The sequence below is a fragment of the Nannobrachium achirus genome (assembly GCF_963921795.1).
Source record: "Nannobrachium achirus genome assembly, chromosome: 20".
NCBI classification, from domain to species: domain Eukaryota; kingdom Metazoa; phylum Chordata; class Actinopteri; order Myctophiformes; family Myctophidae; genus Nannobrachium; species Nannobrachium achirus.
In genome coordinates this window covers 6966610-6988956 of record NC_137827.1, presented here as the reverse complement: position 1 = coordinate 6988956, position 22347 = coordinate 6966610, and the positions used below count along the sequence as shown (strand labels likewise).

General features: G+C 34.6%; 1 protein-coding gene across 1 annotated transcript in view; it reads left to right on the top strand.

The window, feature by feature from the left end:
• Positions 1-16632: 16632 nt before the first annotated feature.
• Positions 16633-22347, top strand: part of atp10d (ATPase phospholipid transporting 10D) — a 133197-nt gene continuing 127482 nt past the window's right edge. The window contains exon 1 of the mRNA XM_080751388.1: positions 16633-16745. The gene's annotated coding sequence lies outside the window, so the exon portion shown is untranslated. The remainder of the gene's footprint in view (positions 16746-22347) is intronic.

Here is a 22347-nt window from a genome sequence, read left to right as displayed (position 1 = left end):
CTGTGTACCGATTTGCGTGATTTTAGGGCAAAATATGTAGGAACAGTGTCCAAAAATGTGTTTGAAAAAATCGGCCTGATGGTTTCGCTAAATGGGACAGATCGATTTTGATGACATGAGTGTAGACATACTGTGTAGCGATCTGCGTGATTTTAGGGCAAAATCTGTAGGAGTAGTGTCCAAAAATGTGTTTTTAAAAATCGTCCTGAAGGTGGCGCAAAATGGGACAGATCCATGTTGGTGACATCAGTGTGTAGAGCAAGTGTGTACCGATTTGCATGATTTTAGGGCAAAATTTGTAGGAGCAGTGTCCAAAAATGTGTTTGAAAAAATCGGCCTGATGGTGGCGCTATATGGGACAGATCCATGTTGATGACATGAGTGTAGACATACTGTGTAGCGATTTGCATGATTTTAGGGCCAAATCTGTAGGAGTAGTGTCCAAAAATGTGTTTTAAAAAATCGGCCTGAAGGTGGCGCTAAATGGGACATATCCATGTTGATGACATGAGTGTAGAGCAAGTGTACCGATTTGCGTGATTTTAGGGCAAACATTGTAGGAGCAGTGTCCAAAAATGTGTTTTGCAAGAATCGGCCTCATGGTGGCGCAGCGGTGCCCTATGGGTTAGAGCAGTGGTTCTCAACCTTTTCAGGCCGCGACCCCCAAAATAATCATATTTTAACTGGGGACCCCCCCACCCTGATGAGCACTAAGAGTTGAGGCATTACATTGTGTATAACACGGTTCTATTGTGAACATATAGCAGATCCAAATGCTCACAACGCCTTGCGTTGCGAGGTGCTGTGAGCATGTAGATCTGCTATTTTCACAATGTCTGACTCTAATATTTCAGAAGTTGGCCAATGTTTAATTTGTCATTTTCAAAAGTCCTTAAATAGTCACTTTAGTTTAGAAATGTGCAGATACCCTCTATACACTTAAACTTTATGTTGGTTTGTTTACTGTTGAGTGAGAAAACAATGTTGCACATTAAGTTAATCACCTGGTATGGGGACCCCCCCCAAAATAATTTGGGGGGTATTAAACTGCTGGTAAATACAGAACAAAAGAAAAAGATGTTTGAATTGACAGACAAAGAAGAAGAAGAAAAGTAAGGCCCATTACTTTGATTTGAGTAGCCTACCAGAACGTGACGTGTATGACCTCTCCTTCTTCAGTGCTCTTTAGCCTTGCTTCGTGTCATGATCAGCTGACAGTGGTCACATGACTCACAGTTACATGGCTGATGTAGTCACATGACCAGCAGTGAAAGTCCTATCTGTGACAGTTAGGGCTTTTAAGGGGGGGTGGGGGGTCTACATTTCACATTTTTACATAGATATTATTATGATAGCCTATAGGCTATATTTTATTATGACCATATTTTGTCCCCCCCCCCTCATATTAATTTATTATCGGGCTGATACATTTGACATCAACAGGTCAAATCACCAGTGTGTGTGTTTGTGTCGCGTGTGTGTGTGTGTGTGTGTGTGTGTGTGTGCGTGTACGGTGTGCGTCTGCGTGCGTGTGCGTCTGCGTGCGTGTGCGTGTGCGTGTCCCTCCACAGTGCGCAGTAGTGGAAGCAGGCAGCATTATTTCACTGCGGTCACGCCATCTACTCTTCAGGAAAAGCTGGTCGCGCTATCCTCACTTCAAAATATGTTGCGCTTCTACACGGCTGTTTACGGTTTGACAAGGGGATGGTGCGTTCAAGGCGAGCTGGTAAATTAGAATTTCTAGACTTTCGAGACCAAGGGTGTATAAAATATGGAACTACATAGTATTCAATTAACAGATGCTTTAAATTAGACCCCCCCCCCACGTAGTGATGTCAGTAGCTCATATACTGAATGAATATGATGCATAGTAGTGATGTCTGTAGCTCATACTGAATGAATATGATGTATAGAATAGTGATGTCTGTAGCTCATACACTGAATGAATATGATGTCTAGAGTAGTGATGTCTGTAGCTCATATACTGAATGAATATGATGTATAGAGTAGTGATGTCTGTAGCTCATACACTGAATGAATATGATGTATAGAGTAGTGATGTCTGTAGCTCATATACTGAATGAATATGATGCATAGAGTAGTGATGTCTGTAGCTCATATACTGAATGAATATGATGGCATAGAGTAGTGATGTCTGTAGCTCATATACTGAATGAATATAATGCATAGAGTAGTGATGTCTGTAGCTCATATACTGAATGAATATGATGCATAGAGTAGTGATGTCTGTAGCTCATATACTGAATGAATATGATGGCATAGAGTAGTGATGTCTGTAGCTCATATACTGAATGAATATGATGTATAGTGATGTCTGTAGCTCATATACTGAATGAATATGATGTATATAGTAGTGATGTCTGTAGCTCATATACTGAATGAATATGATGTATAGAGTAGTGATGTCTGTAGCTCATATACTGAATGAATATGATGTATAGAGTAGTGATGTCTGTAGCTCATATACTGAATGAATATGATGTAGTGATGTCTGTAGCTCATATACTGAATGAATATGATGCATAGAGTAGTGATGTCTGTAGCTCATATACTGAATGAATATGATGCATAGAGTAGTGATGTCTGTAGCTCATATACTGAATGAATATGATGTAGTGATGTCTGTAGCTCATATACTGAATGAATATGATGCATATAGTAGTGATGTCTGTAGCTCATATACTGAATCAATATGATGCATAGAGTAGTGATGTCTGTAGCTCATATACTGAATGAATATGATGTATAGTGATGTCTGTAGCTCATATACTGAATGAATATGATGTATAGTGATGTCTGTAGCTCATATACTGAATGAATATGATGTATATAGTAGTGATGTCTGTAGCTCATATACTGAATGAATATGATGTATAGAGTAGTGATGTCTGTAGCTCATATACTGAATGAATATGATGTATAGAGTAGTGATGTCTGTAGCTCATATACTGAATGAATATGATGTAGTGATGTCTGTAGCTCATATACTGAATGAATATGATGCAAAGAGTAGTGATGTCTGTAGCTCATATACTGAAAGAATATGATGCATAGAGTAGTGATGTCTGTAGCTCATATACTGAATGAATATGATGTAGTGATGTCTGTAGCTCATATACTGAATGAATATGATGTATAGTGATGTCTGTAGCTCATATACTGAATGAATATGATGTATAGTGATGTCTGTAGCTCATATACTGAATGAATATGATGTATAGAGTAGTGATGTCTGTAGCTCATATACTGAATGAATATGATGTATAGAGTAGTGATGTCTGTAGCTCATATACTGAATGAATATGATGCATAGTGATGTCTGTAGCTCATATACTGAATGAATATGATGTATATAGTAGTGATGTCTGTAGCTCATATACTGAAAGAATATGATGTATAGAGTAGTGATGTCTGTAGCTCATATACTGAATGAATATGATGTATAGAGTAGTGATGTCTGTAGCTCATATACTGAATGAATATGATGTATAGTGATGTCTGTAGCTCATATACTGAATGAATATGATGTGCAGAGTACTGATGTCTGTAGCTCATATACAGAATGAATATGATGTATAGTGATGTCTGTAGCTCATATATCTTGAGTGGGACTTGGAATCACAATGTCTGGCTTTTGTGGGGCCTTCGCAGCTCCACTCGCATCCGACCAAGGGGCCTCCGCCTCGGACTACAGAGTGGCAGACCCTTCACCCGGGGACCACCTCCAGGGACCCCTGGCGATATACCAGCGCCCCTGGGGATATAGAGACTGAGAACCGGGTGGCGAGGGGCCGACGCCGCTCCTTCTCGCATCCGACCGAGGCGCCTCGGCCCAGGGACCAACCGGGGACCCCCTGGAGCTCCGGGGACCCCCTCGCGCCGCGCCGATTTTTGGACCTCCAATGTTAACTATGATCGGACACATTTTTTTTGAGAAATTCGGGACTTTGACTTCGTAGACCCCCTCGCTATACAGCTAAAAGTATAAAATCTGATAAAAATTAAGAAGATTTGTTACCATAAAACAACTATGTCACCTTGTTCATGATGTTCCTAAGTACCTCTAAAAAATATTCCCAACCTGTTTTACTGTGCCAATAATTTATAATAAATTCTACAAATATTACCATAAACCTTCGCTATACAGCTAAAAGTATAAAATCTGATAAAAATTAAGAAGATTTGTTACCATAAAACAACTATGTCACCATGTTCATGATGTTCCTAAGTACCTCTAAAAAATATTCCCAAACTGTTTTACTGTGCCAATAATTTATAATAAATTCTACAAATATTACCATAAACCTTTGCTATACAGCAAAAACTATAAAAACTGATAAAAATTAAGAAGATTTGTTACCATAAAACAACTATGTCACCTTGTTCATGATGTTCCTAAGTACCTCTAAAAAATATTCCCAACCTTTTTTACTGTGCCAATAATTTATAATAAATTCTACAAATATTACCATAAACCTTCGCTATACAGCTAAAAGTATAAAATCTGATAAAAATTAAGAAGATTTGTTACCATAAAACAACTATGTCACCTTGTTCATGATGTTCCTAAGTACCTCTAAAAAATATTCCCAAACTGTTTTACTGTGCCAATAATTTATAATAAATTCGACAAATATTACCATAAACCTTCGCTATACAGCAAAAACTATAAAAACTGATAAAAATTAAGAAGATTTGTTACCATAAAACAACTATGTCACCTTGTTCATGATTTTCCTAAGTACCTCCAAAAAATATTCCCAAACTGTTTTACTGTGCCAATAATTTATAATAAATTCTACAAATATTACCATAAACCTTTGCTATACAGCAAAAACTATAAAAACTGATAAAAATTAAGAAGATTTGTTACCATAAAACAACTATGTCACCTTGTTCATGATGTTCCTAAGTACCTCTAAAAAATATTCCCAAACTGTTTTACTGTGCCAATAATTTATAATAAATTCTACAAATATTACCATAAACCTTCGCTATACAGCTAAAAGTATAAAAACTGATAAAATGAAGAAGATTTGTTACCATAAAACAACTATGTCAGCGTGTTCATGATGTTCCTAAGTACCTCTAAAAAATATTCCCAAACTGTTTTACTGTGCCAATAATTTATAATAAATTCGACAAATATTACCATAATCCATCCGCTATAGAGCTAAAAGTATAAAATCAGATAAAAATCAAAAAGATTTGTTACCATAAACCAACTCTGTCACCTTGTTCATGATGTTCCTGAGTACCTCTAAAAAATATTCCCAAACTTTTTTACTGTGCCAATAATTTATAATAAATTCGACAAATATTACCATAATCCATCCGCTATAGAGCAAAAAGTATAAAATCAGATAAAAATCAAAAAGATTTGTTACCATAAATCAACTCTGTCACCTTGTTCATGATGTTCCTAAGTACCTCTAAAAATATTCCTGACCTGTTTTACTGTGCCAATAATTTATAATAAATTCGACAAATATTACCATAATCCATCCGCTATAGAGCAAAAAGTATAAAATCAGATAAAAATCAAAAAGATTTGTTACCATAAACCAACTCTGTCACCTTGTTCATGATGTTCCTAAGTACCTCTAAAAAATATTCCCAACCTTTTTTACTGTGCCAATAATTTATAATAAATTCGACAAATATTACCATAATCCATCCGCTATAGAGCTAAAAGTATAAAATCAGATAAAAATCAAAAAGATTTGTTCCCATAAACCAACTCTGTCACCTTGTTCATGATGTTCCTAAGTACCTCTAAAAAATATTCCCAAACTTTTTTACTGTGCCGATAATTTATAATAAATTCGACAAATATTACCATAATCCATCCGCTATAGAGCAAAAAGTATAAAATCAGATAAAAATCAAAAAGATTTGTTACCATAAACCAACTCTGTCACCTTGTTCATGATGTTCCTGAGTACCTCTAAAAAATATTCCCAAACTTTTTTACTGTGCCAATAATTTATAATAAATTCGACAAATATTACCATAATCCATCCGCTATAGAGCTAAAAGTATAAAATCAGATAAAAATCAAAAAGATTTGTTACCATAAATCAACTCTGTCACCTTGTTCATGATGTTCCTAAGTACCTCTAAAAATATTCCTGACCTGTTTTACTGTGCCAATAATTTATAATAAATTCGACAAATATTACCATAATCCATCCGCTATAGAGCAAAAAGTATAAAATCAGATAAAAATCAAAAAGATTTGTTACCATAAACCAACTCTGTCACCTTGTTCATGATGTTCCTAAGTACCTCTAAAAAATATTCCCAAACTTTTTTACTGTGCCAATAATTTATAATAAATTCGACAAATATTACCATAATCCATCCGCTATAGAGCAAAAAGTATAAAATCAGATAAAAATCAAAAAGATTTGTTACCATAAACCAACTCTGTCACCTTGTTCATGATGTTCCTAAGTACCTCTAAAAAATATTCCCAAACTTTTTTACTGTGCCAATAATTTATAATAAATTCGACAAATATTACCATAATCCATCCGCTATAGAGCTAAAAGTATAAAATCAGATAAAAATCAAAAAGATTTGTTACCATAAACCAACTCTGTCACCTTGTTCATGATGTTCCTAAGTACCTCTAAAAAATATTCCCAAACTTTTTTACTGTGCCAATAATTTATAATAAATTCGACAAATATTACCATAATCCATCCGCTATAGAGCAAAAAGTATAAAATCAGATAAAAATCAAAAAGATTTGTTACCATAAACCAACTCTGTCACCTTGTTCATGATGTTCCTAAGTACCTCTAAAAAATATTCCCAAACTTTTTTACTGTGCCAATAATTTATAATAAATTCGACAAATATTACCATAATCCATCCGCTATAGAGCTAAAAGTATAAAATCAGATAAAAATCAAAAAGATTTGTTACCATAAACCAACTCTGTCACCTTGTTCATGATGTTCCTAAGTACCTCTAAAAAATATTCCCAAACTTTTTTACTGTGCCAATAATTTATAATAAATTCGACAAATATTACCATAATCCATCCGCTATAGAGCTAAAAGTATAAAATCAGATAAAAATCAAAAAGATTTGTTACCATAAACCAACTCTGTCACCTTGTTCATGATGTTCCTGAGTACCTCTAAAAAATATTCCCAAACTTTTTTACTGTGCCAATAATTTATAATAAATTCGACAAATATTACCATAATCCATCCGCTATAGAGCTAAAAGTATAAAATCAGATAAAAATCAAAAAGATTTGTTACCATAAACCAACTCTGTCACCTTGTTCATGATGTTCCTGAGTACCTCTAAAAATATTCCCAACCTGTTTTACTGTGCCAATAATTTATAATAAATTCGACAAATATTACCATAAACCTTTGCTATACAGCAAAAACTATAAAAACTGATAAAAATTAAGAAGATTTGTTACCATAAAACAACTATGTCACCTTGTTCATGATGTTCCTAAGTACCTCTAAAAATATTCCCAACCTGTTTTACTGTGCCAATAATTTATAATAAATTCGACAAATATTACCATAAACCTTCGCTATACAGCTAAAAGTATAAAATCTGATAAAAATTAAGATTTGTTACCATAAAACAACTATGTCACCTTGTTCATGATGTTCCTAAGTACCTCTAAAAAATATTCCCAACCTTTTTTACTGTGCCAATAAATTATAATAAATTCTACAAATATCACCATAAACCTTCGCTATACAGCTAAAAGTATAAACTCTGATAAAAATTAAGAAGATTTGTTACCATAAAACAACTATGTCACCTTGTTCATGATGTTCCTAAGTATCTCTAAATTTATTATAAATTATTGGCACAGTAAAAAAGTTTGGGAATATTTTTTAGAGGTACTCAGGAACATCATGAACAAGGTGACAGAGTTGGTTTATGGTAACAAATCTTTTTGATTTTTATCTGATTTTATACTTTTAGCTCTATAGCGGATGGATTATGGTAATATTTGTCGAATTTATTATAAATTATTGGCACAGTAAAAAAGTTTGGGAATATTTTTTAGAGGTACTCAGGAACATCATGAACAAGGTGACAGAGTTGGTTTATGGTAACAAATCTTTTTGATTTTTATCTGATTTTATACTTTTAGCTCTATAGCGGATGGATTATGGTGATATTTGTCGAATTTATTATAAATTATTGGCACAGTAAAACAGGTTGGGAATATTTTTTAGAGGTACTTAGGAACATCATGAACAAGGTGACATAGTTGTTTTATGGTAACAAATCTTCTTAATTTTTATCAGAGTTTATACTTTTAGCTGTATAGCGAAGGTTTATGGTGATATTTGTCGAATTTATTATAAATTATTGGCACAGTAAAAAAGGTTGGGAATATTTTTAGAGGTACTTAGGAACATCATGAACAAGGTGACATAGTTGTTTTATGGTAACAAATCTTCTTAATTTTTATCAGAGTTTATACTTTTAGCTGTATAGCGAAGGTTTATGGTGATATTTGTCGAATTTATTATAAATTATTGGCACAGTAAAACAGGTTGGGAATATTTTTAGAGGTACTTAGGAACATCATGAACAAGGTGACATAGTTGTTTTATGGTAACAAATCTTCTTAATTTTTATGAGTTTTTATAGTTTTTGCTGTATAGCAAAGGTTTATGGTAATATTTGTCGAATTTATTATAAATTATTGGCACAGTAAAACAGGTTGGGAATATTTTTAGAGGTACTCAGGAACATCATGAACAAGGTGACAGAGTTGGTTTATGGTAACAAATCTTTTTGATTTTTATCTGATTTTATACTTTTAGCTCTATAGCGGATGGATTATGGTAATATTTGTCGAATTTATTATAAATTATTGGCACAGTAAAAAAGTTTGGGAATATTTTTTAGAGGTACTTATTAACATCATGAACAAGGTGACAGAGTTGGTTTATGGTAACAAATCTTCTTAATTTTTATCTGATTTTATACTTTTTGCTCTATAGCGGATGGATTATGGTAATATTTGTCGAATTTATTATAAATTATTGGCACAGTATAAAAGTTTGGGAATATTTTTTAGAGGTACTTAGGAACATCATGAACAAGGTGACAGAGTTGGTTTATGGTAACAAATCTTTTTGATTTTTATCTGATTTTATACTTTTAGCTCTATAGCGGATGGATTATGGTAATATTTGTCGAATTTATTATAAATTATTGGCACAGTAAAAAAGTTTGGGAATATTTTTTAGAGGTACTTAGGAACATCATGAACAAGGTGACAGAGTTGGTTTATGGTAACAAATCTTTTTGATTTTTATCTGATTTTATACTTTTTGCTCTATAGCGGATGGATTATGGTGATATTTGTCGAATTTATTATAAATTATTGGCACAGTAAAACAGGTTGGGAATATTTTTTAGAGGTACTTAGGAACATCATGAACAAGGTGACAGTTGTTTTATGGTAACAAATCTTCTTAATTTTTATCAGAGTTTATACTTTTAGCTGTATAGCAAAGGTTTATGGTGATATTTGTCGAATTTATTATAAATTATTGGCACAGTAAAAAAGGTTGGGAATATTTTTAGAGGTACTTAGGAACATCATGAACAAGGTGACATAGTTGTTTTATGGTAACAAATCTTCTTAATTTTTATCAGAGTTTATACTTTTAGCTGTATAGCGAAGGTTTATGGTGATATTTGTCGAATTTATTATAAATTATTGGCACAGTAAAACAGGTTGGGAATATTTTTAGAGGTACTTAGGAACATCATGAACAAGGTGACATAGTTGTTTTATGGTAACAAATCTTCTTAATTTTTATGAGTTTTTATAGTTTTTGCTGTATAGCAAAGGTTTATGGTAATATTTGTCGAATTTATTATAAATTATTGGCACAGTAAAACAGGTTGGGAATATTTTTAGAGGTACTCAGGAACATCATGAACAAGGTGACAGAGTTGGTTTATGGTAACAAATCTTTTTGATTTTTATCTGATTTTATACTTTTAGCTCTATAGCGGATGGATTATGGTAATATTTGTCGAATTTATTATAAATTATTGGCACAGTAAAAAAGTTTGGGAATATTTTTTAGAGGTACTCAGGAACATCATGAACAAGGTGACAGAGTTGGTTTATGGTAACAAATCTTTTTGATTTTTATCTGATTTTATACTTTTAGCTCTATAGCGGATGGATTATGGTAATATTTGTCGAATTTATTATAAATTATTGGCACAGTAAAAAAGTTTGGGAATATTTTTTAGAGGTACTTAGGAACATCATGAACAAGGTGACAGAGTTGGTTTATGGTAACAAATCTTTTTGATTTTTATCTGATTTTATACTTTTTGCTCTATAGCGGATGGATTATGGTAATATTTGTCGAATTTATTATAAATTATTGGCACAGTAAAAAAGTTTGGGAATATTTTTTAGAGGTACTTAGGAACATCATGAACAAGGTGACAGAGTTGGTTTATGGTAACAAATCTTTTTGATTTTTATCTGATTTTATACTTTTTGCTCTATAGCGGATGGATTATGGTAATATTTGTCGAATTTATTATAAATTATTGGCACAGTAAAAAAGTTTGGGAATATTTTTTAGAGGTACTCAGGAACATCATGAACAAGGTGACAGAGTTGGTTTATGGTAACAAATCTTTTTGATTTTTATCTGATTTTATACTTTTAGCTCTATAGCGGATGGATTATGGTAATATTTGTCGAATTTATTATAAATTATTGGCACAGTAAAAAAGTTTGGGAATATTTTTTAGAGGTACTTAGGAACATCATGAACAAGGTGACAGAGTTGGTTTATGGTAACAAATCTTTTTGATTTTTATCTGATTTTATACTTTTTGCTCTATAGCGGATGGATTATGGTAATATTTGTCGAATTTATTATAAATTATTGGCACAGTAAAACAGGTCAGGAATATTTTTAGAGGTACTTAGGAACATCATGAACAAGGTGACAGAGTTGATTTATGGTAACAAATCTTTTTGATTTTTATCTGATTTTATACTTTTTGCTCTATAGCGGATGGATTATGGTAATATTTGTCGAATTTATTATAAATTATTGGCACAGTAAAAAAGTTTGGGAATATTTTTTAGAGGTACTCAGGAACATCATGAACAAGGTGACAGAGTTGGTTTATGGTAACAAATCTTTTTGATTTTTATCTGATTTTATACTTTTAGCTCTATAGCGGATGGATTATGGTAACATTTGTCGAATTTATTATAAATTATTGGCTCAGTAAAAAAGTTTGGGAATATTTTTTAGAGGTACTTAGGAACATCATGAACAAGGTGACAGAGTTGGTTTATGGTAACAAATCTTTTTGATTTTTATCTGATTTTATACTTTTAGCTCTATAGCGGATGGATTATGGTAATATTTGTCGAATTTATTATAAATTATTGGCACAGTAAAAAAGTTTGGGAATATTTTTTAGAGGTACTTAGGAACATCATGAACAAGGTGACAGAGTTGGTTTATGGTAACAAATCTTTTTGATTTTTATCTGATTTTATACTTTTTGCTCTATAGCGGATGGATTATGGTAATATTTGTCGAATTTATTATAGATTATTGGCACAGTAAAAAAGTTTGGGAATATTTTTTAGAGGTACTCAGGAACATCATGAACAAGGTGACAGAGTTGGTTTATGGTAACAAATCTTTTTGATTTTTATCTGATTTTATACTTTTAGCTCTATAGCGGATGGATTATGGTAATATTTGTCGAATTTATTATAAATTATTGGCACAGTAAAAAAGTTTGGGAATATTTTTTAGAGGTACTTAGGAACATCATGAACAAGGTGACAGAGTTGGTTTATGGTAACAAATCTTTTTGATTTTTATCTGATTTTATACTTTTAGCTCTATAGCGGATGGATTATGGTAATATTTGTCGAATTTATTATAAATTATTGGCACAGTAAAAAAGTTTGGGAATATTTTTTAGAGGTACTTAGGAACATCATGAACAAGGTGACAGAGTTGGTTTATGGTAACAAATCTTTTTGATTTTTATCTGATTTTATACTTTTTGCTCTATAGCGGATGGATTATGGTAATATTTGTCGAATTTATTATAAATTATTGGCACAGTAAAACAGGTCAGGAATTTTTTTAGAGGTACTTAGGAACATCATGAACAAGGTGACAGAGTTGATTTATGGTAACAAATCTTTTTGATTTTTATCTGATTTTATACTTTTTGCTCTATAGCGGATGGATTATGGTAATATTTGTCGAATTTATTATAAATTATTGGCACAGTAAAAAAGTTTGGGAATATTTTTTAGAGGTACTCAGGAACATCATGAACAAGGTGACAGAGTTGGTTTATGGTAACAAATCTTTTTGATTTTTATCTGATTTTATACTTTTTGCTCTATAGCGGATGGATTATGGTAATATTTGTCGAATTTATTATAAATTATTGGCACAGTAAAAAAGTTTGGGAATATTTTTTAGAGGTACTTAGGAACATCATGAACAAGGTGACAGAGTTGGTTTATGGTAACAAATCTTTTTGATTTTTATCTGATTTTATACTTTTTGCTCTATAGCGGATGGATTATGGTAATATTTGTCGAATTTATTATAAATTATTGGCACAGTAAAAAAGTTTGGGAATATTTTTTAGAGGTACTCAGGAACATCATGAACAAGGTGACAGAGTTGGTTTATGGTAACAAATCTTCTTAATTTTTATCTGATTTTATACTTTTTGCTCTATAGCGGATGGATTATGGTAATATTTGTCGAATTTATTATAAATTATTGGCACAGTAAAAAAGTTTGGGAATATTTTTTAGAGGTACTTAGGAACATCATGAACAAGGTGACAGAGTTGGTTTATGGTAACAAATCTTTTTGATTTTTATCTGATTTTATACTTTTAGCTCTATAGCGGATGGATTATGGTAATATTTGTCGAATTTATTATAAATTATTGGCACAGTAAAAAAGTTTGGGAATATTTTTTAGAGGTACTTAGGAACATCATGAACAAGGTGACAGAGTTGGTTTATGGTAACAAATCTTTTTGATTTTTATCTGATTTTATACTTTTTGCTCTATAGCGGATGGATTATGGTAATATTTGTCGAATTTATTATAAATTATTGGCACAGTAAAAAAGTTTGGGAATATTTTTTAGAGGTACTTAGGAACATCATGAACAAGGTGACAGAGTTGGTTTATGGTAACAAATCTTTTTGATTTTTATCTGATTTTATACTTTTTGCTCTATAGCGGATGGATTATGGTAATATTTGTCGAATTTATTATAAATTATTGGCACAGTAAAAAAGTTTGGGAATATTTTTTAGAGGTACTCAGGAACATCATGAACAAGGTGACAGAGTTGGTTTATGCTAACAAATCTTTTTGATTTTTATCTGATTTTATACTTTTAGCTCTATAGCGGATGGATTATGGTAATATTTGTCGAATTTATTATAAATTATTGGCACAGTAAAACAGGTCAGGAATATTTTTAGAGGTACTTAGGTACATCATGAACAAGGTGACATAGTTGTTTTATGGTAACAAATCTTCTTAATTTTTATCAGATTTTATACTTTTTGCAGTATAGCGAATGGATTATGGTAATATTTGTAGAATTTATTATAAATTATTGGCACAGTAAAACAGGTCAGGAATATTTTTAGAGGTACTTAGGTACATCATGAACAAGGTGACATAGTTGTTTTATGGTAACAAATCTTCTTAATTTTTATCAGATTTTATACTTTTTGCAGTATAGCGAATGGATTATGGTAATATTTGTCGAATTTATTATAAATTATTGGCACAGTAAAAAAGTTTGGGAATATTTTTTAGAGGTACTTAGGAACATCATGAACAAGGTGACAGAGTTGGTTTATGGTAACAAATCTTTTTGATTTTTATCTGATTTTATACTTTTTGCTCTATAGCGGATGGATTATGGTAATATTTGTCGAATTTATTATAAATTATTGGCACAGTAAAAAAGTTTGGGAATATTTTTTAGAGGTACTTAGGAACATCATGAACAAGGTGACAGAGTTGGTTTATGGTAACAAATCTTTTTGATTTTTATCTGATTTTATACTTTTTGCTCTATAGCGGATGGATTATGGTAATATTTGTCGAATTTATTATAAATTATTGGCACAGTAAAAAAGTTTGGGAATATTTTTTAGAGGTACTCAGGAACATCATGAACAAGGTGACAGAGTTGGTTTATGCTAACAAATCTTTTTGATTTTTATCTGATTTTATACTTTTAGCTCTATAGCGGATGGATTATGGTAATATTTGTCGAATTTATTATAAATTATTGGCACAGTAAAAAAGTTTGGGAATATTTTTTAGAGGTACTCAGGAACATCATGAACAAGGTGACAGAGTTGGTTTATGGTAACAAATCTTATTGATTTTTATCTGATTTTATACTTTTTGCTCTATAGCGGATGGATTATGGTAATATTTGTCGAATTTATTATAAATTATTGGCACAGTAAAAAAGGTTGGGAATATTTTTTAGAGGTACTTAGGAACATCATGAACAAAGTGACAGAGTTGGTTTATGGTAACAAATCTTTTTGATTTTTATCTGATTTTATACTTTTTGCTCTATAGCGGATGGATTATGGTAATATTTGTCGAATTTATTATAAATTATTGGCACAGTAAAACAGGTCAGGAATATTTTTAGAGGTACTTAGGTACATCATGAACAAGGTGACATAGTTGTTTTATGGTAACAAATCTTCTTAATTTTTATCAGATTTTATACTTTTTGCAGTATAGCGAATGGATTATGGTAATATTTGTAGAATTTATTATAAATTATTGGCACAGTAAAACAGGTCAGGAATATTTTTAGAGGTACTTAGGTACATCATGAATAAGGTGACATAGTTGTTTTATGGTAACAAATCTTCTTAATTTTTATCAGATTTTATACTTTTTGCAGTATAGCGAATGGATTATGGTAATATTTGTAGAATTTATTATAAATTATTGGCACAGTAAAAAAGTTTGGGAATATTTTTTAGAGGTACTTAGGAACATCATCATATTCATTCAGTATATGAGCTACAGACATCAGTACTCTATACATTATATTCATTCAGTATATGAGCTACAGACATCACTATACATCATATTCATTCAGTATATGAGCTACAGACATCACTACTCTATACATCATATTCATTCAGTATTTGAGCTACAGACATCACTACTCTATACATCATATTCATTCAGTATATGAGCTACAGACATCACTATACATCATATTCATTCAGTATATGAGCTACAGACATCACTACATCATATTCATTCAGTATATGAGCTACAGACATCACTACTCTATACATCATATTCATTCAGTATATGAGCTACAGACATCACTACTATATACATCATATTCATTCAGTATATGAGCTACAGACATCAATACTCTAAGCATCATATTCATTCAGTATATGATCTACAGACATCACTACTCTATGCATCATATTCATTCAGTATATGAGCTACATACATCACTATACATCATATTCATTCAGTATATGAGCTACAGACATCACTACTCTATACATCATATTCATTCAGTGTATGAGCTACAGACATCACTACTCTATACATCATATTCATTCAGTATATGAGCTACAGAAATCACTACTATATACATCATATTCATTCAGTATATGAGCTCAGTATATGAGCTACAGACATCACTACTCTATGCCATCATATCCATTCAGTATATGAGCTACAGACATCACTACTCTATGCATCATATTCATTCAGTATATGAGCTACAAACATCACTACTCTATGCATCATATTCATTCAGTATATGAGCTACAGAAATCACTACTCTATGCATCATATTCATTCAGTATATGAGCTACAGACATCACTACTCTATGCATCATATTCATTCAGTATATGAGCTACATACATCACGACATCATATTCATTCAGTATATGAGCTACAGACATCACTACTCTATGCATCATATTCATTCAGTATATGAGCTACAGACATCACTACTCTATGCATCATATTCATTCAGTATATGAGCTACAGACATCACTACTCTATGCATCATATTCATTCAGTATATGAGCTACAGACATCACTACATCATATTCATTCAGTATATGAGCTACAGACATCACTACTCTATACATCATATTCATTCAGTGTATGAGCTACAGACATCACTATTCTATACATCATATTCATTCAGTATGAGCTACAGACATCACTACTATGCATCGTATTCATTCAGTATATGAGCTACTGACATCACTACGTGGGGGGGGGGGGTCTAATTTAAAGCATCTGTTGATTGAATAGTATGTAGTTCCATATTTTATACACCCTTGGTCTCGAAAGTCTAGAAATTCTAATGTACCAGCTCGCCTTGAACGCACCATCCCCTTGTCAAACCGTAAACAGCCGTGTAGAAGCGCACCATATTTTGAAGTGAGGATAGCGCGACCAGCTTTTCCTGAAGTGTAGATAGCGTGACCGCAGTATTATTTCGGAGGAGGCGTTGGGTTCGTTTCATTGTGATGATGAACAGAGTGGTGATGGTGGTGGTGGTGTGATATGTATTTATCCTCATAATAAGAACACAGATCCTTCTCTCTGTCAACTCTATGGGCCAGAGCAGGGTGAGTTTATAGCCTACATCTACTGTACACACAGATATATAATGCATGTTTGGGGGGGGAATCAACTTTCTTTTTTGTCTTCTTTTCAACCCGATACTATTTGTGAGCTGGCAATGATTTTCCCCTTTTTGGCCACTTTGTTGTGACCGAAAATAGACGATCTGTTGTGAGCTTGCAGATCGATATTTTTCGCTATTCCTTGTAGGCTTATGTCATAACCTCCGCATATTAGCATCCTCTCCGGAGTTATAATTTATGGCTATTGTAGGCTATACGAAGAAGTAAATCAACCAAAGGATCATTCATTGCAATGTTTTTAGCAGCAGCACATGCAAGTTGATTGTGTATCATATTCATGTTGCCTTGGTTCAAGACTGTCATAGATGTTTAGCTCTGGTCCTTAGCGACCAGAGAAACATAAGATGTAGTCTAGCCGCAAATTGCAACACTAGATTTTTTTATAATGGGATGAATCTAGGGTTGCAATACCTCCCATAGGGATTCAATGCATGAAAACAGTTTTTTGCTAACTGATTGTATTAAATGACTTCAAACTCACCAATATTGTGGCTCTATGGAAAGCTTGGAATTTACTCTTGCTAACTGCAAAGTGTTTGTTTCTGAAAAATCCACCGAAGAATTGTTATGATGTATTTTCTGTTAATAAAATCCGAGCAGCCATGTTTTCTTTTCAACGTCATGAACTTAGGAAGCGCTCGTCTTCTATAACACCACGTCCCGCTGCCTCCTGCATTAGGCTATGTGACAGAACCAGCTGGTACACAGGACTGCTGAGTGACTTCCCACGAGCGCTTCCAAACTCCAGCACTTAGAAAAAATAATCACCCGAACTGAATTTCTTGACAGAAAATAAAATCATAACAATTCCACGGTGGATTTTTCAGAAACAAACACTTTGCAGTTAGCAAGAGTAAATTCCAAGCTTTCCATAGAGCCACAATATTGGTGAGTTTGAAGTCATTTAATACAATCAGTTAGCAAAAAACTGTTTTCATGCATTGAATCCCTATGGGAGGTATTGCAACCCTAGATTCATCCCATTATAAAAAAATATAGTGTTGCAATTTGCGGCTAGATGTAGTCTACTTGACTATTTGATCGAGTTTGACATTAGCATATCTTATGATACGAAAGTAAAAGTCAGACTCGACAAAATACATCTATGATGATCTTGAGCTCTGATAGTCTTTGATCCAAGGCTAATATCTATGCATATTATCAACGACATTGATGATATTGGACCCATTCTTCATGCTTTTTGTGTTTTGACTTGTTCTATCTGTCTGTCTGTCTGTCTGTCTGTCTGTCTGTCTGTCTGTCTGTCTGTCTGTCTGTCTGGAGGTCTGTCTGTAGCCTATTTGTATGTTCCATGTTGTTATTTATAGGTCCAGTTCTCATGTGATGTCATAAGTTGTTTGGATGCTCAATCCATTCTGCACACCTAATGCTGCTACAGAAAAATGTTTGCATATAGTCCTTATAGGAAGGAAAACAGGAGATTTAAAGTTCCAGAGCATTGAATCCTCGATAGAGTAAATGTATGTGTGAACTACCGTACATCAGATAAGTAAATGAAACAGGTGTGGCTCAGGATAGAATCAGAATAGCATTTCCAGAGGGCCATAACATGGACCTCCATAAAGTGAGTGAAGGGCCACACTTTGTACAATTGAATTGAAACTTGAAACACACAACAATTATGTTAAAACTGCATGAATTTGTTAGACATGACACACTACTTTATAATGAGGTTACCTTTCACAACAGGACAGCCGACTGGTGTACTCTGGACTACAATAAAAAAAATATTATAGTTATTAGTTACATAAAATAATCTGCGTCAATGTCGTATCAAGTTTTTAAATGAGCCTATAAATTTATACTGCATCTTTATTCTTATCTGATATGCAGTTATGCACCTCTCCATCCATAGGTCACTGATAAAACACATTGCATTAGCTTATAAATATGGACTCAAGGTTGACTGTTTAGTTTCACTGTTACTGTTGGTGCATTAAAAACAGAACATTTGAGTACATACGGAGGTATGCAGGTATGTACTCAAATAGTAAATATTAAATATGAATTACTATTAATTGGAGTCAAGTTAAATCAATGTTTCAAAACTATTAACGTATAGCAACCATTTTGTTTTTCTTTGAGGACTTCGAGGGCCTGATTGAAATGGTCAAAGGGCCGGGTCCAGCCCCTGGGCCCCATGTTGCCCATGTTGCCCATGTGTGGTTTAGTGCAGTGTTTCTCAACTACTGTGCCTGGGGACCTTTGGTGTGCCCCTGAGAAGGGTCAAGTGTGCCCCTTGAAACTGCTTGAAAGCCAGAATTGTATTTATCATTTTCAAAATGATTTAAACTAGTGCGAGGCGTTGTGTGCTTGTAGATCTGCTGTTTTCACTACTGTGTTGAGGCAGCCTTGTATGATGAAGCAGGGCTTTACTTTGCGAAGAAACGTACACATTTGAAACTTGGAGATACGAGGTTTCTTCCCGACAGTGGCGATATTTACACCCCCGTATTATGTTTGTGTGCCCATGGATTCTTGGGACATGAAAAGTGTGCCCATGCAGAAAAAAAGTTGAGAAACACTCGTTTAGTGTGTGTGCGCGTGCGTGCGTGTGTGAGAGAGAGAGAGGGTGAGTGACCACCATCATCTATGATCAGCCATCGTTGAGATTGTTGTCATTCTTTTGTGAATCTTCATCTGTATTATGAGTGAGTGTAGAGAACCAGATTTGAACCTGGGTGGATCACCTGTGCAAGGGGAGCCTGGCTTCTTGCTGCCTGCTCGCTCATGATGGGTGAACTTATTTCACCCACTTTACATCTGTAAACCAGTGATTTGACAAGAATTTATTTGACCTGTATGGCAGGTCAAGATGCTCATCAAATGTCACGTTTGCAAATTGCAGAGGTGCTCTTTTATGGCGCTTTTGGAGGAGGGTAGGGATTGGCTGGTCAGTGGTATGGGCATTTCACTTGTTGGTGAATGTAAACGGTACATTTTTATAGCACTTTTTATCCAAAGCACTTTACATAGATTGTGCATTACATGCACACATTCATACACCGATGGTGGAGGAAGCCATGCAAGGCACCAACCTGCTCATTATGGGTAATTAGGGTAATTCAGAGTCTTGCTCAAAGACACTTGAGCAACTCTGTGGGAGCCCGGGATTGAACTAGGAACCTTGCGGTTCCCATCCGGCCGCCCTGCCGGCCACTCTACCCCTGAGCCCTCCATTCTACTATTATGTTGTTGCCATAATAGTTGAATCATAATGTATTCATCCCAGTGTTTGTGCAGAATCTGTGCTGTGTTTCTTTCACTCTGTTGAAGTAGTCAGACGGGTACATACATGGGCAGTTTGGGCGCTGGTCCTCTGAGTATCTTGAAGAGCAGGCCCATTGCAAGTTGCTGTATAGCCTACTCTGTCCTCTACTCTGCCATCCTACACTAGTACAGTGGTTCTCAACCTTTTCAGGCCACGACCCCCCAAATAATCACATTTTAACTGGGGACCCCCCCCCACCCTGATGAGCACTAAGATTTTTTAAGATTTGTTTTTGGGCCTTAATTGGATAGGACAGTAGACTGACAGGAGATGGGGGGTGACATGCGGCAAAGGTCGTACGGATCGGGAATCGAACCGGCGACGACGCCAGACATCAATGCCTATGTGGTATTGGACGAGTAGGCTGGACTGGACCAGTAGGCCAGCGGGCGCCCCTGTATAACACAGTTCTATTGTGAAAATAGCAGATCGGCTATTTTCACAATTTCTGCCTCTATATTTGGCCAATGTTTAATGTCATTTGTCACTTAAGAAATGTTCAGATACCTGGCCTCTATACACTTACAACTTTACTTTATGTTGGTTTGTTTACTGTTGAGTGAGAAAACAATGCTGCACGTTAAGTTAATCATCTGGGATCCCCCCAAAAAATGTTGGGGTCCCGACCCACAGGTTGAGAACCACTCTCCTAGCATAATGAGCAGGGGTTAGTTGAGTCCTTAGGTGTGAGATCTAGCAGTGTTCATTTTTACAGTAAATAGTACTGATTTAGTCTTTAGTCATTTGAATAAAACACATTTTACTTTTAGTCTTATTTTAGTCATCTGAAATCTTAGTCTGGTCTTGTTAGTTGGCTGAATATCAACATTTTAGTATTTTAGTCTTGGTCAACAAAATTAACACTAAGGTCATAAATACCTAGTATACAGGTAAATACTAGAGCAGCTGCCTGGAACAGTAAGGTTAAGTTGAGAAAATGACATCACTTTACTGTAATTGATCCCTTTAAAACCAGCAACAGAGCCTGCATTTATGCGTCATATCACAATATTATGATATCCTAAATCATCATAATACGACTGTAGTCTCCTGTCACCCTATGGATGTAATAAGAATTGAGTAGGAGAAGAAGAAGAAGAGGAAAAAGGAGGGGATGAGGGAAAACAAGGAGAAAAATCAAACAATGAAGAAACTTGTCAAAGAGAACAAAAACAAATGATCGAGATATCATTTATCTACAATCATTCTAGGCCTGGGGGCAGTGGGGGCCACATGCGCCCCCCGCCGTCACTTAATGCAGCCTGCAGCTTGTAGATCAGCTATTTTCGCTACTTCTGCGTGACATAGAATGACAAAGTAGGGTATTTATTTACGAAAAATCGAACCTCTGTTCGAAGTGGAGCTGTGTGTGTGTGTGTGTGTGTGTGTGTGTGTGTGTGTGTGTGTGTGTGTGTGTGTGTGTGTGTGTGTGTGTGTGTGTGTGTGTGTGTGTGTGTGTGTGTGTGTGTGTTGGTAAATGTGGTTTAACGGGACAATTGGCCTGAATACACACCACACTAACAGGACATTTTGGATTAGCAGGACAGGACTGGTGTCCTGCTAATTCATGGACAATTCTGAAATAGCAGAAGTGTTTCTATTGGTCTAGAGAGCCCAAATCCACTTTTTTTTTGATGTCCTGTTAATACACATACACCCGACTTTTTTGTGTCTGAACAGCGCCCCCATAGGTTGTGTAATGCTACTGCATGTTCATACACAAGCTCATGAATATTCACACACAGTGTATGTTTTGAAGCACCTGATTGGCTGGGTGTCAGAGTCCTGTTAATGCACATACATGTTTTTATGAACATTTCAATGACATAGCATTTTGGGTGAATAACGTTAGTCATAAACACTCTTCAGGGGTCTGCCATTATAATAGCAACACCACAGGCCCCATGTGGCCCCCAGGGGCCCCTGGCTGCCATAAGCACACCGTTTCTCTATCCACACTAAACTTGGCACACACACCGTTCAGGGGTCTGCCATTATAATAGCAACACCAAGGGCCCCATGTGGCCCCCAGTGGCCCCTGGCTGCCACAGGCACACCGTTGCTCTGATCCACACTAAACTTGATTGTACAAACACCGTTCTGGGGGTCTGCCATTATAATAGCAACACCACAGGCCCCACGTGGCCCCCAGGGGCCCCTGGCTGCCACAGGCATACCGTTGCTCCGATCCACACTAAACTTGGCACAAACACCGTTCAGGGGTCTACCATT